The following is a 19,091-nucleotide window of genomic DNA, read 5'->3' as shown; positions in this document are numbered from 1 at the left end:
CAGAAAAATACTCACCTCTGAAGGCCAGTTTGGTAACGATCGAGCTGACGAAGCGACTGATGTTTTTAGGCGCTCAGAACCAAGCTTAATTTATTTTTATAAACCTAAAGTCAAAACAAGTATAATTGTTTGCAGCTCAGGACGAAAGTGACGTTTGAAACAAGTTGAGAATTTCCATTTCGCTAGCGGAAGCACGTAGATATATGCATACTTGCATACGCTGCATACATTATATATGCGTACATACATGTAGCCAAGCATTTTTTCTCACTCAGCTTTGCAGTGGCACCTGCTGGTGGGATGTGCGGTTATGCCGACCGCGTCGGAGTTCTCCTCTTTTCGAGTTCGTTATTACGTCACCGCCAAATTGCTGCACACGCACACAGACGACGATGATACAAGGGAAGGTGGGCGACAAAGGCAAATATGGGCCTCACTTTCAGTTGGCTCGGTAACAGCGGCGCCGGCAAGGTGGGTTGATTGACCGTCGATAGTTCCCCCCAAACTCTGCTCGGATAAACTTCGATGCCGGCAATGACGGAGGCGTGAATGTGCCCGTGCGCGCATGCATCCACGGCCAAAATACTCTAGGATACCTGTCTATGAAGCAGATGTGAAGCGGTCGCCGACAAAACGATCCTGAAGTACGATCTCATAAATGAGCGTCTACAGAGGCGCTCCTGTATCATTAGAGTGATAACTCGTGTTATTCCCAGTGTTCCGTTCGCAACGAAATTATGCATTTTCAATAACCTCGTACTACTCATCGAGCACCGTGAATCAGTTCAGTCCACTTCACCCAGACACGAGAGACATGCGAACCAGTCGGGGGTTTGAACGTCAATTTTTAATGCGAAAGCATTACTAGGCTATGTTCGCGAGCTCGTGTTTCTAAAGCGTGTCATCAAAACGTGTCGGCAGTAGCTGTGGAGACTCTGAAGAGATAAATTCATACGAGAGGCTTTATTCTAAAGAGGATGATACAGTCATGCTACCAAAAACAAGAATTTTCGAAATCAGATGAATGGTTCATCAATTACAGCCCAAAATCTCCAAAAAGTAGACGGAGTTACGGCGGCGTGTGGCGCCAAATTTGAAACGCGGAAGTGTGAGAGCACGTGATCGGATGTGTGAGCGTAGCGAAACCCTAGCGACAATTTGAAAGCCCGAAATGGGTAGAGAGAGGCAATGATGGTTTAATGAATTAATTACAGAAATTAAAAATAGAAATGAAACAAGCAACGGATTACTGGTGAAGTAAGATTAATTAAGGTGAATTAAGAGTGAATTGAAGTGAAATCAGGAGAATTCAGGTGAATTAAGGGTGAAGTAAGGTGAATTACGGGTGAATAAGGGCAATATAAAGTGAATTATGGGTGAATTAAAGGCGAATTAATGTGTGATGGTGGCGAATTATTGGTGCCAAAGAGAGGCAAAGAGGGGCGACTAGTGCCGCGGAAGCGTCAATGCTTTCGCATTACTCCAGTGCGGGTTACCAGAGTGATCTCGAACATTTTATGCGAAGCATATTACTAGAGGTACACTACAGCCCTTCGCCGTGGTTACGCGCCGTGCACACCACGTGGTACAGTAACGTCACACCACGTGACATACCACGCGATACATGACGTCACGACAGAGGAAGACGGGGGTCCACCTCGCGCCGTCGCTGTGGTTGCACGCCTTGCAGACCACGTGGTACAGTGACGTCACACCACGTGACATACCACGTGACACATGACGTCACGACAGAGGAAGACGGGGGTCCAGCTCGCGCCGTCGCTGGGGTTGCGCGCCGTGCACACCACGTGGTACAGTAACGTCACACCACGTGACATACCACGTGACACATGACGTCACGACAGAGGAAGACGGGGGTCCACCTCGCGCCGTCGCTGTGGTTGCACGCCGTGCAGACCACGTGGTACAGTGACGTCACACCACGTGACATACCACGTGACACATGACGTCACGACAGATCGCCGTCACGCGCTGGGAGAGGGAGAACGATGCCATCGCACAGATGCCGGAATGTCCTCGAGCGGCATTCCCGCGCAATTCGAACGCGCGTTCACACTCGGTGTAGGTGAAATGCTCGCTCCACCGGGCAGGCAGACGCGGCTTCCGTGGCAATCCAGGCGCTCACCCAACGCGCGTCTCGGGGTTAGTCGGCGTTCCGCTGTAGCCATGCCGTTGTCTTCCCCCACGACGAAGGCTTCTAGTGGTTGTATTAAAATGACCAAGTATTCAACCAAGGAGAGCCATGTATTACCAAGCCTAGCCACCAATATGCTTCGCATCTGAATAGGCTTAAGCCTCAGCCATTTTTTTGTAACCCATTCGAATTTGTGTGGCTGTACTTCGATTCGCGTTCAAGGATGGCGCGAATTGCAGCGTTAACTCTGCGCTTAACATACTCGGTGGTCACTGTCATTATAGAGCGGCAGAGTTAGGCTTGCAGTATCATCAAGAACACCTGTGGCTTCTCACTATGGCAATGTGAAATTACGATATTTGCTAGAGCTGATGACGTTGGCCTATTCTTTTCTGATAAAACGCGAGTGCTGGAGGCATTGCGTGTAACTGAACAATTTTTTTCAGTTCAGGCGCGTCTGTTAATTTTAATAAATGAAGGGTTCTGGGTAGGCCACTGGGGAACAAAACCAAGATATTTTGACGGCATCAGATTGGATTCCAAAGCTTTAGAGTATTTGGGGTTTAATTTGCATCAGTATTGTAATACTCGGTCTCATTGGGATTCTCAGATATCGTTAGTTAGCCGACAAACCCAGGTTTGATTGGACAGGGAGGTGTCTCTATTCGCACCAGCACATGTTTGCAATACGTTCTTGGTTTCCAAGCGTATATATGTCATGTCGGTGTTGCATTCTGCAAAAAAATGTACATGCAATTCATGGAATTTTCGCGACTTTTTTGTGGCGCTCTAAACGGGAATCTATGCGTTGAGACAAATAGTTTCTTCCTCCGGATGCTGCTGGAGGTGGTCTTCAGCATTTGCTTCTTCATCATGCTCTTCCAAGATTTTTGTTGCTGCACTTGCTGCGTGTCCGATGGCAGCATCCAGATCACAGTTCCTTGGCAGCGCACTGCGCGGGTTAGCTATGGCAGTAGCACCCATGCGTAAAGACAATAACTATGACGCCATTCGCAGTCAAGCGCGAAGTGGTCGCCTCGTTTCGACGACAGCTCCATCTTCCCCGTTATTTTCAAGATCTTGCAGACTTCTACAGCATAAAAGCGGAAAAGAGCGACTTCTTTCTCTTCTGTTTATTGTGTCACTGGTTTCGTTTGGCGCGGTTTTGTGGAACGGAGTTCGGTAATCAGTCGCTAATAAATGTGATTACGCCTGAAGGCTGCACGACGAGACACAAGAAGAATACTCGAGTGACTTTTTGCTTGTCAGAGGAGTGAAAAGTGCTTTTCCCGGCGTGAAGAATTTACCGCGTATAGGGTGGAGTAGGAAGTGGCGTAATCAGCTTCAAAATTAAAATTAAATTTTTGCGATAGACCAGTAATTAAAAAGGAGCACACGGCTTCGAGGACGTAACAAGAACAAGACAAGGGTTGATTAGGGGGCATGAAGTTTAGACACAAGAATAAGGTAAAACATAGGCACTGTAGTTGTTTTAATTCAAGAAAAAATATCTGGTAGGCGCAAGGTATTTTCCTGTCACTTTGTCGAGATGAGAGCCCCAAAACCATCAAACCGACCTGAGTGGTCAAAATTACGCCGTGTGGTTAAGCGTAATTCAGAACAAGCAGAGAGCGGCGAATCACCACACGAAAGGAGGAATTGGAGAAAGGAGAGAAGACTGAAGGTTATGAAGCAAGTAGCCACTCATAGGAAGCGTTGGCCTTCATGTTTGTAGGTAAAGCTTTAATTTCGAAATAGACAAGGAGAGCGCAATGGATGAGACATGATGTAGGCTTACTTGGTCGAGCTGAGCTGCCATGTGTTGTTCATAATCAGGCGGGAAAGTCAGCTCAGTCAAGGGAAACAGGAGCTCATTAAGCTTTCCCTTCTTTTCGCTTGTGAGAGTTTTGAGGGATTTTGCCAGTCAGTTTGTGGTCGGGGTACGTTTTTGAAGTGTTCGCGTTTCATGCGCAAAAAAAAAAATGAAATGAGCGCGAACACATTTAAATATCAAAACATTTTTTTACTTCTACACTCTGCAGGTTGAATATTTTCTCCGCTCAATATTTTGTGCCTGAGGCGTTGTGTTTATAGAGGTGCTCTGGTGTACTTGGCCTTCCGAAGTCCAGCCAGCATTGTTCCTTCTGCACGAGGAAAGAAGAGGAGAAAAAAAAGAATAGCCGCGAGGATTTTCGTTCCGGCACGCGCACGCTGCAGAGCCGTTCTTTTGGGATGTGCGGTCATGCCCTGCGTTTCTCCCATAGCCATCCTCACTGGCCCTCTGCCCGCTGCGACAGAGGGACTGACGTGGCTACCGACTGCAACGGGCCTGGCTTGGCACGTTTTTACAGGAAGTTGGGTGCTCCCATAGCAACAGCGGCCATGCTGCAGCCTGTGCGAATCGTTCACCTGGAAGGACGCCGGCTGCCGAGCTCGCCCATCACTCCGTCACGGTGGTCCGGCGCTACGACAGCAAACTCGGAGGACAAGGAGCTGATGACGGCCGCCTGCACAGCCCTCCAGGTTGACGGCCACCGAGACCGCATGCACGGGAAGTGCACCCCACTTGGCAGTGCTGTGAGGCGTCCTTCCAGCTACCACCACGGCGATCTGACGTCGAAAGCTTCTCTGGTGAGTTTTGCCGACAGTCACGATTGTCGACAAATATCGAGATTTGTTTTGATTGTTTTGTACCATGGTTCTAGCCTTCCTTTCCTTAGTGCGTGCCTCCCGACTTGAAGGCGTCGGCCGAAACAAACCCGACCGAACGCAACGTTCTCTTCAATGCGCGGCACAACCTACCCTGATTTGTTCTAAGAATTTTCACTGCGCAGGCAACCTTTGAATGCCTATGGCTTGGTGCACACCATAACCGAATCAAGCCGCTTTGAACGGAAGCTTGGCTTGTGGCAGCTTTTCTCCGGCTCGGCTAATTATTAGTAAAAGAGTTCACTTGAGTCGTATGTAGCATAAGCAAACGCGCTTAGAATATAGGCTTATTTTGCAAATGGAGCTCTCGCATATACTCGATTCAAAACCAATTAAGAAACCACGCTTTGTAAAGATGCCTTATCGCCTTTAGGACTTGGATATGAAGCTGCCGCTTAGCTGTTTAACATGCATGAAGTATGTTAGGCATTTCGCCATTCTAAGTGTATGGAAGCCATCTCTCGCCAACCTCATGCAAGCTTATGCTGCGCTCAGCAGAGGTGCTTTCTGCGCTAAGAACCAAAATCACGGATGCGTGCTGGTTCAGCCAGTGTCACATGGTAGCAAAAATTTTTCGGTGGCTCATGGTTGAGTTCAAGCAACCGGAATGTGCTCAGTAGTTCAAAGGAAAATGACCTGAAAACGAGGAACTTGCACAGGAGTGCGAGCTGCGCACATTCGAACGCTCTCGCACGCCACAGAGGTCACGTGCGTTGTCAATGCCGATCAACAAGCCCTATGGCTGCTTTTCATGCGTTGTCATGCAATGCATCAAGACCGTGGACCGTGCTTTTTCACATATATTAATCAGAAAGCATGACATACCTCAGCCGTGTCCTATGATCTTGTCGGCAAAACGTATCCGCAAAATGTATGTCCTCACGATGATGTCCCTTCCTCCACAGGAATGTTTGTATAAATGTTTAATGATAATGAGTGATAAATTAGTGCTCTCACATGCCGTGATGAAGAATGATGTCGTCACACCGTTAATTAGTAAAATCGATTAAGAAGTTTTGGAACTAAAAAATGAGTTAATATTTAAGTTCAAAACAACGAAATCAAATCGATGACGTGATCACTAATGAGCGTTACTAATTACGTGAAGTAATTAAAGAGTTGCGGGAGAAAATCATTTAAAAAAACAAAGTCACGTGTAAAGGAGATTTTGCGATACAAAACGACATGGCAAGATTACTTGCACAAAATAAGTTATGAGTCACGGTAATGCCGTCAAGGCAACGCCACGTTGTACGATGACGCATATTTAGAGAGCCGCCGCGGTGGCTCAGTGGCTATGGTGCTCGGCTGCTGGCCCGAAAGATGCGGGTTCGATCCCGGCCGCGGTGGTTGAATTTCTTTGGAGGAGAAATTCGAGGCCCGTGTACTGTGCGATGTCAGTGCACGTTAAAGAACCCCAGGTGGTCGAAATTTCCGGAGCCCTCCACTACGGCGTCTCTCATAGCCTTAGTCGCTTTGGGACGTTAAACCCCATAAAGCAACCAACCATATTTAGAGAGTGAACATCACACGAGAGTTGTGTCACAGCCGCTCCCACGTGCAGACAGGATAGAGAACGAGTGATGCGTCAGCTGAGTGATGCGTGCGCCGAAAAATTCCAACGAACCAAAAATGCGTCCACCGAAGCGACGACGCTGGTTTGAGCATCGGATATCGCAGGTGCCGAAGTAATCCCAGTGATGTCACCACAGGATGAGCTCAATGGGGAGGGAGTATTCGCGAATATATTCATGAAAATTTTGAGCAACGGTCAGTCTTTCAGCATTCCGGGGGGCGTCATGGCATTTCTCTTTGCATATATAGCGTACACTTTTTAGTCCATTTGTAGGCTAACTTGCGACAGGGGTTCCGACCTATGACATAGGCACATTCGATTGCACGTTTTTTGAAACTACATTTTCTCTTAGGGTGTGGTTGAGGTGTTCACCGAGATGTAGAGATGCGAAGTTGGAGGCTAACTCAAGGCAGGGGTTCGCAGCGATGACGTATGCAACTTTAGTTGCATGCTTTAATGCGCGGTTGAAGTATCCACCAAATGTCAAGATTTGGCAGCTACTGCCCCGTTTCCTTTCCTCAAAAACGGTTCCTTTCCTCAAAATACATTTTTTTCGCATTTATCCACGTAAGCGGACTTAAGTGCACTCAGAATTTTTCTTCTTCCCTCAGCGTGAAGCAAGACACCGTCGGCTCCCATTCCGATGTTTAACCACTAGTGGTTACAAGCTAGCATGTGACGGATGACTGGAAAAACTCAGCGACGTAGCATTGCGTACACACCCGGTCAATTCTTTAGCAGTATTGTGCGACCGTAGGTGGACCAGGGGTGGCCAAGTACTATAGTTTGGTTTGGTTTATTGGGGTTTAACGTACCAAAGCTACTCAGGCTATGAGAGACGCCGTAGTGAAGGGCTCCGGAAATTTCGACCACCTGGGGTTCTTCAACGCGCACTGACATCGCACAGTACAGGGGCCTCTAGAATTTCGCCTCCATTGAAATTCAGCCGCCGTGGTCGGGATCGAACTCACGTCTTTCGGGTCAGCAGCCAAGTGCCGTAACCACTGAGCCACCACGGCGGGGCCAGTACTATAGGGGAAGATGTCATTCTGTACGACGGCAACGAAGCTGACATCCTGATTATGTACTAGGAAATGTAGCTTTCGTAGTGCACCAAGTGTAGAAGCTATTTTGCCCACTTTTATTTCTGGAAGCCAGAAAAGTTGGAATTGTCAGCGGTATTTCTTGGTGAGAGTTGGCAACATTGCGAACGGAGGACGTTGCATACTCTAGAAAAGTATGTGTCGGGGGAAAAAAAAACTTTGATAACCACAGTAATGAGAAATTGTGAGCGCTTAGTGAAAAAAAAACGCAAAAAATGTGCAAAGCACATAATAAAAGTTTAGGATCACGAACAGAGCAGCCCGTCAGCAATGGTTCTTAGAGAAATTTTACTCTACTCTGCTAAGCGGAAGAATTACCGAAGACACTTTGGAAATTGTAAACTGTGCTTGGCGAAAGCCTTGCGGTCAACCCACTGCCGCTTCCCCGAAGCGCTTGGCGCGGAATCACTGGGCCGCTTCGGAGCCATGCGTTTCACTCACTCGACGGCAACGAGACGACTGGCGAAGGAGCTGCGGTGCAGCTGCCGCCGGCGACGCGCGCGCGCTCGTTCTACCCCTACTGTGTGACGTCAGGGTTGCTATGCACAGCTGCGCTACCCACCGGCGCGACGGTTGCTGAGGAGGGGAGGAAGTTGCGACGCTGCGTGGAGGAAAGGCCACAGTTGACCAATGTCTTATCCGGTGGCGGGAAAACCTTCCGGCTCAACTTGTGATTTGTAATGCCACGTTTGAGAGAGAGAGAGAGAGAGAGAGAGAGCAATTTCCCACACTGGTCCCTATAGCAGCCTCATATCGGACAATTACGCCCATCTCGCCCAACACATGGACAATAAGGGCGACGACGACTGGCCTCAGTATAGAGCGGAGTGTAAGACAGTTACTGTGCCTTTCATTTCCCCGAAAACTATTTCAGAGCGCAGCTGTTTGGCGCCCGTTTCGGCGTTTCGCGCCGTCGCCGTTGCCGTCGCCATTGTTCGTTGTAACGAGCAGTGGACACCTTAGTCGCGCTTTAAGCTGCGAAACGAATGGAGAGGGAGCTTGGAAAGCAGAGGGTAAAATTCGTAAATTGGTTTTTGAGGAACGGAAATGGCGCAGTATCTGTCACACACATTTCGGTGGACGGCTGACCAGAGGGAAGGCGCATAACTGCCCTCTTGGAACAGTGAACACCTCAATTGGCATGATTCCAGCGATCGGAAGGAGACCGCGAGCATGGACGGACACCGCCAGCATGGATAGACACCGCGAGCATGAGAAATTAAAGGCTTTCGCCTTAATATACCGCAGAATTGTTTTTTGCATTGCAGTGCATATTCGAGGTGAAAAATTTGCCACGCTGGCTTAGTTCCGGTTTTGCAAAGAACTTGTCCTCATCGACGCACTGCAATCTTTTTTTTACTTTCTTCTGAAAGAGATTCTATCAGCTAGCACACGGAAGACAAATGTGCAACATTTGCTGATTATTGTCAAGTGTGCTTTCGTCCTGTAATATTGCACGTCATTGAACAGTACTTTGCTGCACCCTATTTTTGCCGCGAAACTGAAGTTCCTCTTTTCGGAAGCGGGTGTTAGCTACAAGGACATTGTTTGCGTCTTTCCAGGGTTGCAATACACGTGGTCTCGTAATGTGTCTCGTGCAGCCAGCGGCCCAGGCTCGGCTCACCGATGTACGGGGAGACGCGCCTGCACTGCGCCGCCGCACGGATCTCCACCTGCGGCGTGGTGGTTCCGCAGAAAGCAGCGTCGGCTCAGCCGACGACAACGTGCACCTCACGCCTGGAGGTGCACGGGCACTGAGGACGCTCGGACGAAGCAGGCGGAACCGCGTTCGCGGCTCGCGGCTGCCCTGCTGCTGCTGCTGTTCATCTGCGCCTCGGTGAGCTTAGCCTCACGTACGCTCACCTTAATGGATACTGCTTCACATTGTTTCAACACAAAAGGACAGAAATAATGACAGGGAGCAACCCGACGAAGTGCTTTCCATCTTGCACAACCTATAGGCAGGATACGGAGTAGCTCTTGCGCGATCCCGTTGCCTCGAAGACACAACAAGTGAATGCGTGTATCTTAAGCACATCCCAAAATGAGCGGGGTGGTTTATCGGACTGAGCTTCTTTTCTGTCCTTTTAACATTGTTTTCGTATCCTTAAGGTGCACGTTAAAGAACAACAGGTGGTCGAAATTTCTGAAGCCCTTCACTACAGCGTCCCTCATAGCCCGAGTCACTTTGGGATGTTAAACCCCTACAAACCATAAACCTTAAGGTGCATGTCGCTGCGTGTTTTAAGGCACCTTGATCATTTTTCAGAGAATGGCACACATCTTCATATTTATAATGAAGCGATCTCGTCCTGCATGGTTTTATAGATGTTTAAATTCAAAACCTTTCGGATTGAACTTACTCATTTGGTACCCATGTCTTATGGACCCTACGTTTAACCTTCTTGCACATCCCATTCTGGTTTCCTGCAGACTTACTGTATGCGTTTATTTCTTTTCCTCCTCTGTGAATCAACGCATGTCTGCTCAAAATGTCCGGCGCTTTCAACCCCACTTCCTCATGCTTTCTTCCCACAATATTTTTTTGCCGTTAGCTTGCTCAACCCGAGTCTGTTCCTCACCTCCTGCACAGTTTGTTGTTCTGCCCTTAGCACCCAAGCCTGATCTCTCAAAAGCTTGTTGGTTTACTTTTTGCTCCAATAGCACTTCTATCACTGAGCGAAATATGCCGTGCTGAAAAGTATGCCCTGACGCAATTACTCGTTCCCAGATAATCAGCACTAGTTATCAGGAATTTGAGACAACTGCTACCTAGCGCCGCAAAGTATTGCAGCCCATGCAGCTTCAAGGGAAAATTCGTGCATTTGGTAGAATTATTCGTAAACATAAAAAATAGCTATTAATTTGATGCTAAGTTTGGTCTGAGCAACAGAAAAATTCTCCAGAATTCACATTTTCACAACACGGTGAGTTCCATCTCGTGCTGAAAGTTATAAGGCAGGCATCTCGCTAGCTCTCGTTGTGATGCTCAGTGTCGGTCTAATTTCTTCTTTTTTTTTCGGACGTTTCCTTTTTCTTTTTCGCAGTTGCGTGCGCGGGGGTAGCGAAAGTGTGATTCGCCACACTTCCTTTCGAGCTGATGCGCGGAAAGGTCTGAAAGGGTGCACCACATTTGAGGCGCTCGTATACCACTTGCATCTCAACCCGTCCTTTCCTGCTCCACGTGCAGCCAGTTGCACCTCTACGTTGTCGATACTACTCCGCTTCACGCTATTCATACGGCAAAGCATATGGATTCTTCCCAGATCGCGTATATGCATATGGTGCTTTGAAAATATGTTAGTATAAGTTAGCATCTTGCTTAGATAGGCGAGCAGCACGCCTTGCGGGTGTTTTCGATTTAATTATGTTGGGTTGCTTGAAGAGAATAAGAGGGTCCTCAAGGACACCTTAAATTGCCGAGGATGCTGCTGAGTGCTCATTATACAAGGATCTGCTTCGGGTTAACCACGTCAGTATGATTTCGATTCGCATGCACAAGTTTTCCCCTCCACGCAGAGTTCCTGAGCTGTTGGCGATGCAGAATTTCATGCGTTCTGTCCAAAGCAGCCTCTAGAACCAATTAGATTTCGGTTTCTCACGTTAGTGGTCTAGGCATCACCTTGCCACTAAATGCGCTGTGACAAGCGCCTTTTGCTTGTTACGGCTCCGGCCTGAGTTATTCTTAACTCGAAACAGTTCACGAAATCGCCCTGAAGGAGAGCGCTCTCCCGAAGGGATCACAGCGCGCAAAAATGATGCTGTGGAAAACTAATAGCTACTTCAATATTCTTTTTTTTATAATAATTGCTGGCATAACGTTCAAACGTTGGGTTCACATGCGAAATGGTTGGCAACGTATTTAAGGGATTCGAGACTTAAGCTCCGCGTATAAGGGCACGTTGCGTTAGCGTTCATGGCTCCCTGTAGCGGTTGTGGTTCTTGGCTGCAGACCCGAACGACGCTTGTTAGATCTTGGCCGCAGGGGTCGAATTTCGATGGAGGCGAAATTCCAGAGAGCCGTGTGCTGTGTGATGTCATTGCATGTTAAAGAACGCCAGGCGGTCAAAATTTCCGGAGCACTCCACTACGGCGTCCTCATAGCCTGAGTCGCGTCGAGACGTTAAGCCTCCTGAACTATACTAAACGTTCTTTTCTTAGAACTCTTCCACTCTGCAATATACGTGCACAATGTACCTTTTCTAGACACACTCATGTAGTACTCGCTGCGCTTCACAGGAATTACAAGGCCACAGTATAGCGTCCCACATAGACTCACGTTTGAAAGGCTCGCGCGCCATCTTTTGGGGCGGTGGCGCACGTCAGATAGCGAGGGTTTTGCGATGGACGCTGCATGTCGGCGTCGGCATGTCGGCGTGAAGCAAAGAGGATATGAAACGCTAACAAGGACTTAGCTTCTCGCTTGATAATTACTTCCGTAATTAGAGCTTCTCTACTTAAACAGATACTTATTAACAAACACTCGTAAGATGCCACATTACTTGAAAGGCCACACGACATACTAATGCTACAGAAATGTTCCTTCTTCTCCTAGTCGGTAGCGTGCGTTCATGGAGTCGGAAGTGTCATGGATTCGAATCCCAACTTAAATATATGAAGGTTCTCTTTACGCGAAGCAAGATACTTTCTAAATATCCGTCCTTTTACGGATGCGCGGACCCGTAAATAACGTTAAAAGTTCAGTTGTGTAGTGTTTTCATCCCAGATATCAAGCCTAAGTCACGTTGGGACGTTAAACACCCATCAACCACGTATATTTTTCAGGAACAGTTCCACAAAGGGCTCCACCTGCTTCCAGCCGCTTATGATTTTTGGCCGCAAACCAAAATTCACATATATGATCAATCGCAATTCCACGGAGCGCCGCCACCGTGGCTGCTGCATAAGAAAAAAAAAATGGCTGGTGCTTAGCTAAGGCTAAGCCTAGATATCTCGAAGCGAAAAGCTGCGGTGATGCTTATGGTTTAGCTTATGGTTATACTTTATGATCACTTCTGTATCGGTAGTATCACTCTCTTCTCCTTCCATGTTCAATGCGCACGCCTATTCTTGCAAGCGGTTATATAGCTGGCCTCCGCGATAAACGCGCGCTTGCGGCGAACGTAAAACGATCAGTCATAGCGCGCAGCAGCGTACGCCTGTTCTATGGGCAAGCGCGCCTTATATACCCCTCCTTTTAAATGCGCACTGCGCACGGCTACGGCGAAAGGTTTTACGGTGGCGATCAGGAGAAGCGGCGGCGCACATGCGCAGAAGCCTGCGCCGTGCGTGACGCCACTCGTGCTCCGACATACGCTGGCTCACGCGAAGCGCGGTGTTGACTAGCGTAGTGAAGATTTTCGCTTCAAAATACAACCCGCCGACAGAAATGTTGAGAAGGAAGACTTATCGACTACGGCGGTTGTTCCAAGGGTCGCAGGCTGTTATTTCCGCAGTTGATTTCAGAATATTCTTTGTGCAACCACAGGGGCCTTGACTATACATGCAACGATGCAGGCACCGTTCTTGACTGCACTCCGGCAGTCTTTGTAACCAGAGCGGCCTGTGTCTGACTGCTGCGACCTTTGTAAGCCAAGTCGCTAATTCAGCAACAAGCCCTCTTCTTTCTTTTGTGTGTACTGCGCAGGAGGTCGATCGCCTGGGCGTTCTGACAGTTCACGACGGGCCTGGACTGGCGCCTTGGGTGAAGGCGGTACTCTGGGCGTTTTCTTTTATTAATTTTTGTTACATGTTAAAAAACGCGAGTTTCCAATCGTAACCAAAGCGAATAAAATTGATGTGATCAGGCATTAACAGCTTTTGTACTTTATTTAAGGATGTAACATTTTGTTGAGAATTAACAACTTTGATTTGATAGACTAACGTCATTACACTTTAACCCCATTTTTCGGACCTCCCTGTTTTCGGTAACATCAAATCAAAGTAGTTTTAATAGCTTCGATCCGAACCTGTCGATAAAAAATTCGCTAAAAAGAGTTTTTGTGCTTCAAAAGAAAACTACACCTACGCCAATTTCTCCACAGAACGTCGCCACTGGCTGTTGAGGTACTGGGCGCAAATACCGCACGAGTCGAGTATGAAATTATCCGCATTAGAAGTTGACTGCCATTAGCCGAGAGTCTTCTCCACTTCTTTTTATTATTTATTTACAATACCCCTAAGGGCCCTCGTGCGAGGGTATTACATAGGGGGGGGGGGGGGGGCGATACAATCATAAAAATATGGCACAGGAATTTGAACAAAATACACGTAATAATGAATTAAAACTAGTAATGTACAGAAATAATAACAAACAACGCAGAATAAAATACTCAGTAAATGCACTTAATACAACAAAAATACCAAATCTGTTAGTCCATGGTTTGCTTTAACGAATGCTGAAACGATTGTGGGTTAACCTCAATAGCTATGTGTGATGGCAAGTTATTCGAATCTATTATAGTGCGAGGAATGAATGATTTCGCGTAGAGCAATGAACGGCATGCGATGCGTTTTATTTTGTTAACGTGGTCACGGCGAGGAAAGACTGCAGGGTGTGGCAAAAAGAAGTCGTCGTGGAGGGTGGGATGGTGATACAGTTTGTGAAGCAAGGTTAGGCGAGCGAAATGGCGTCGACATGATAGCGGTTCCAACTCGGCACGTTGTTTTAATGCTGTGACACTAGTGAAGCGTGAATAATCTGAAAAGATGAAGCGAACAGCACGGTTTTGCAGGGATTCAAGGTTGTTTATGATGTAAGCTTGATGAGGGTCCCATATGGCAGAAGCATACTCAACTTTCGGGCGGATTAGCGTGATGTAAGCAAGTTTTTTTAAATGTGAAGGCGCGTGTTTGAGATTATGCCTAAGAAGGCCGAGTGCGCGATTTGCTGATGCTAAGATTGTGTTAATATGTGTTAGAATTCCGCATCCATTCAGAGAATTTCAGTCCTACGAATAAGGAAAACATCTATGGAAAGAAAATACTTAGATGTCACAAACTGGTATCATTCAAACACTTCGCTGGCGAACTCGGTGGCGCCGCCACACCTTGGGTGCGTGACTTCAGTATATCGTTTTTTGCGCTTGCGCTTCCGATCTAAAAGAAAAAGCTGCTGGCTATTCCCTGCTGTGAGCCGCGTCATGAACACCAATGTACGCACCAACGCTTGGCCTATGCAGATGGACGTTAGCGTTTAGGATGTAATCTTCATCACTGGCTTGACACTACTTTTTTTCTAGGACTCACCACTCAGTTCTGCCCGTCAGCTGTTTTATTATTGAGTTCTTGAGTGCGCCTCCAATAATAATAATAATATATAAATAACCCCCACGGTGGCTCAGTGGTTTCGCTGCTTGGCTGCTGACCCGAAAGTCGCGGGTCCAATCCCGGCCGTGGCGGTTGCATTTCGATGGAGGCAAAATGCTAGAGGCCTGTGTACTGTGCGATGTAAGGACACGTTAATGAAGCCCAGGTGGTTGAAATTTAATGAGGCCTTTACTACGTCGTCAATCATAGCCTGAGTCGCTTTGGGACGTTAAACCCCCAAAACCAAAAATCATCATTAATAAAAAATTTCCCTCCTAGCATGCTTATTCCGGATTGCACTGTTGGTTTTTGTTGTAATGATGTCCTAAAATCTCTACGGTCACGCATATGTTTCCATGAATCTGGGAAGGTAGCTGCTTCACCCATTAGTCGCCTCACTGAATTGTTTGAACATGTGAAACAGTTCTGCACGATTCACTATCAGGTCTCTATGATGGGGAGGGGTGTCTTCAACACTAAATGGACTGTACTAAAGAAGAAAGTGCAGGTTCATAGGCTGCAAACGGATAACACTTCCCCAGCTTTCAACATTAACTAAACCATTTCGTCGCACAACAACGCTCTGATTTCTTGAAACAAAAGTGCCGCCGGAAGGAACGCTTGGTAGGTAAAATCCGATGTTGCGCTGGTTATTTCGATGCCGCTCTGGCGTGGAGGAAACAACCTCGCTATTTTCTTTACTTTTGGATTGGTTACTGCTAATCAATCCAAAACATTCGACAAAACTGCTTGCAAAAATGGTAGTGTAGCTCCGTTTATGGCAGCTGTAGCGGTGGGAGTCGACCTTTGCTACCTCTCAACGAACTGACCGATTAAAGCAAATAGTCAAACGATTGGAAAACGAGATCCTTTCATATTACTGATCCCGGAGTACAGTACCACAGACAGCGTATTTTGGAGATTTCCTGCAATTCAAATCTTCGTTCCCTGAGTGCACTCCTCCCGACTTCAAGCTGTTGGCCGAAACACACCCTTCAGAACGCAATGTACCCTTAACTTCGCGACGCCACCTACCCTGATTTCTGCTCAGATTTTTCACTGCGCCAAGTTTCGAAACGAAGAAGCAGGTTGTCTCTGGATGGCTACTGCTCGCTACACACCAGAAGCCAATAAGGCCATTACTGACGCTTTGAACTAAAGCTTGGATTGTGGAAGCTTTTCTCCGGCTTGGCTAATTACTTGTAATAGGGTTCTCTTGAGCAGTATGTATCATATGCAAACGCGCCTCGAATACCAGTTTGCAAATGGAGCTCTCGCATATAAGTTATTCACAACCAGGTAACAAGCCACGCTCTTTGGAGATGCCTTTCCGCCGTCAAGACGTGGCTGTGAAGCTGCCACTTAGCTCTTCAACATGGATAAGTATGTCAGGCATTTCGCCATTCTAAGCCGAAGGAAGCATTCTCTTCTCAACCTTATGCAAGCTTACGCTGTATTCATTCAGCAGAGGTGCTTTCTGCGTCAAGAACCAAAATGACGGATGTGCGCTGGTTCAGCCAGTGGCTCACGGTACAAAAAATATTGCAGTGGCTCAACCTTAAATTCAATGAACCCGAACGTGCTCAGCAGTTTGGAGAGAAAGGACCTTAAAACGAGGAATTAGCGCAGGAGTGTGAGCTGTGCACATTCGAACGCTTTCTCGAGCGCCAGACAGATCACGTGCGCCTGTCAGTGCCGATCGCCAAGCCCTGTGGCTGCTTTTCATGCGTTATCATGCACTACATCAAACCCGTGGATCGTTCTTTTTACATATATTAGTGAGAAATCATTACACAGCTCGGCTGTATCCGCAGGTCTTGGCCGCAAAATGTCTCCACACGATGACCTCACTCCAGATGAATAAATGTGTGAAAGGTTAATGACAATTATTCATAAATTAATCGTTACATGCCGAGATGATGAATGAGGTCTTCACACCGTTAACTAGTGAACACAATTAACATCATAACTAATTGGCGTAACTAAGTTAGTATTAGTGGGTCACGAGGCAAGATTAGTTTCAAATCGAAAGTCAATTCTCAAGTTGATGACGTCATACAAAAGCCATGAGAATATTACTTGTAAATATCAGTTATGTGTCAAGGTAATGACGGCACACCAATGTCATGTGATATGATCTGCGATATTTGGAGTTATTACGTCACGCCAAAGTCACGTTACAGGATGACGCAAAATTAGAGTGATGACGTCACACCAAAGCGGTGAACTCACAGAGTGGTTACAGTCCAGCATGTGACGGACGACTAGAAAAACTCAGCGACGTGCCGTTCGCGTACACACCCAGCCCATTCTTTAGCAGTATCGCGCGATCTTAGGTGGACCTGGGGTGGTCCAGTATTATAAGAAAAGCTGTCATTCTTTTGTAGTGCACAAAGTTTAGAAGCTTTATTGCCCAGTTTTATTTGCAGAAGCCAGAACGGTGGAAACATCAGCGCTACTTCTTTGCGCGAATTGGCGACATTTCAGACGGAGGACGTTGAACACAGCACCAAAGTACGTGTGGGGAAAAAAAAAGTTTATAACGGGAATAACGGTAAATTCTGAGCGTTATGTGAAAAAGGGGGAAAAAACTGTGCAAAGCGCTTAATAACATTATGGTATCACGAACACAACAGCTGATCAGCAATGGTCGTGAGAGCAAGTTTACTCTTCTGTGACATAAGACAGAAGAAACACAACATAGGGAACATACGAAAGCATCTTTTTTTGCATTGCAGTGCATAATCGAGATGAAAAATTTCCCACTAAGGCTTAGCTCTGGTTTTGCAATGAACTTGTGCTCATCGACCCACTTCATTTTCTTTTACTCTCCTCTAAAAGATTTTGTAACAGATTCTATCAGCTTGAAGACGGAAGAGAAATGCGCAACATTTGCTAATTATTGTGTGTTCTTTTCTCTTCCAATAATACGCGTCCTCAAATAGAATATTTCTGATAATTGAGAAAATGACGACTGCCTGCGCCCCATTTTCGCCGCGAAAGTAAAGTTCCGCTTTTAGGAAGGTAGTCTTGGCGACGCAGGCATTGCTTGTGCATTCCCGGTGTTACTGTACACGTTGTCTCGTAACGTGTCTCGTGCAGCCAGCGGCCCTGGCTCGGCTCACCCGTGTACGGGGAGTCAGGCGTCTGCACTGTGCCGCCGCACTGACCTCCACCTGCGTCGTTGCGGTTCCGCAGAAAGCAGCGTCGGCTCAGCCGACGACAACGTGCACCTCAGAGTTTGAGGTGCACGTGCACTGAGAACGCTCGGACGCTGCACGCTGAACCGCGTCCGCGGCTCACGGCTCTGCTGCTGCTCCTGCTTCTCACTTCCGTCTCTGTGAGTTTGGCGTCTCGCACACTCAAAATAATTGACACTGCTTCTCATTGTTTCAATACACACTCGCACGAATCGTGACAGGGAGCAACCCAGCAAAGTGCGGCCCCTTTCATCCTGCACATTTTATATGGAGTGTAAAGAGTAGCTATAGCGCGATTACGTTCTCACGAAGGCACAACAGGTGAATGCATGCATCTGGAGTGCATGCCAGTTGAAGGGGGATGGTTTATCGGACTGAGCATCTTTTCTACTCTTTGAACATTTGTTTCTTAGCCTTAAGGTGGAGATCGCTGCGTGTTTTAAGGCACCCTAATTATTTTCCAGACAACAAAGCACGTCTTCATTTTTATCACGAAGCGTTCCCTTCCTGCATGGACCTATTTATTCCCATTTCTATGGCTGTTGAAATTCAACACCTTTCGGGTTGAATTTACGCACTTGGTGCCCCCTCCCATTTAGACCCAGCGTCTAACCTTCTTGAACATCTCATTCTGGTTTCCTGTAGACTGTCTGGTAAGTGTTTTAGTTATTTCCTCCTCTGTGATTCACCGGACATCTCTTTAGCAGTCTTTCATTTTCAGCCCATCTTCGTCAGCCTAGGCGGATTTGCATCATCGTTGGCCTCATCACCCTTGCGTCTCTTCTGGTGTTAAGCCCTGATCTGACAATTTTTTAAGTACCGTACGATCTCAGTGCATGTTAAATGATCGCAGGTAGTCGAAACTTCCAGAACCCTTCCCCCACAACAGCGTCCTCATAGCTTTGGGACGTTAAACCCCCATCAACCATGAAAATTTTTCAGAAACAACTCTACCAGTGGCTCCTTCTGCTTCGAGCCACTTATGATTTTTGGTTTTGGCCGCTAACAAAAATTTACATAGCTGACCACTCGTACAGCCG

The 19,091-nt window shown here is 47.2% G+C and overlaps 1 pseudogene; it reads left to right on the top strand.

Annotated features, from left to right (window-relative positions):
• Positions 1–4,387: 4,387 nt before the first annotated feature.
• On the top strand, positions 4,388–11,071 carry LOC149357876 (uncharacterized; annotated as a pseudogene).
• Positions 11,072–19,091: the final 8,020 nt, after the last annotated feature.

Source organism: Amblyomma mixtum, chromosome 3 (genome assembly GCF_055824585.1).
Source record: "Amblyomma mixtum isolate Tamu chromosome 3, ASM5582458v1, whole genome shotgun sequence".
Taxonomy (NCBI): domain Eukaryota; kingdom Metazoa; phylum Arthropoda; class Arachnida; order Ixodida; family Ixodidae; genus Amblyomma; species Amblyomma mixtum.
The sequence above is the reverse complement of the archived record's forward strand: the minus strand, read 5'-3'. Positions and strand labels throughout refer to the sequence as shown.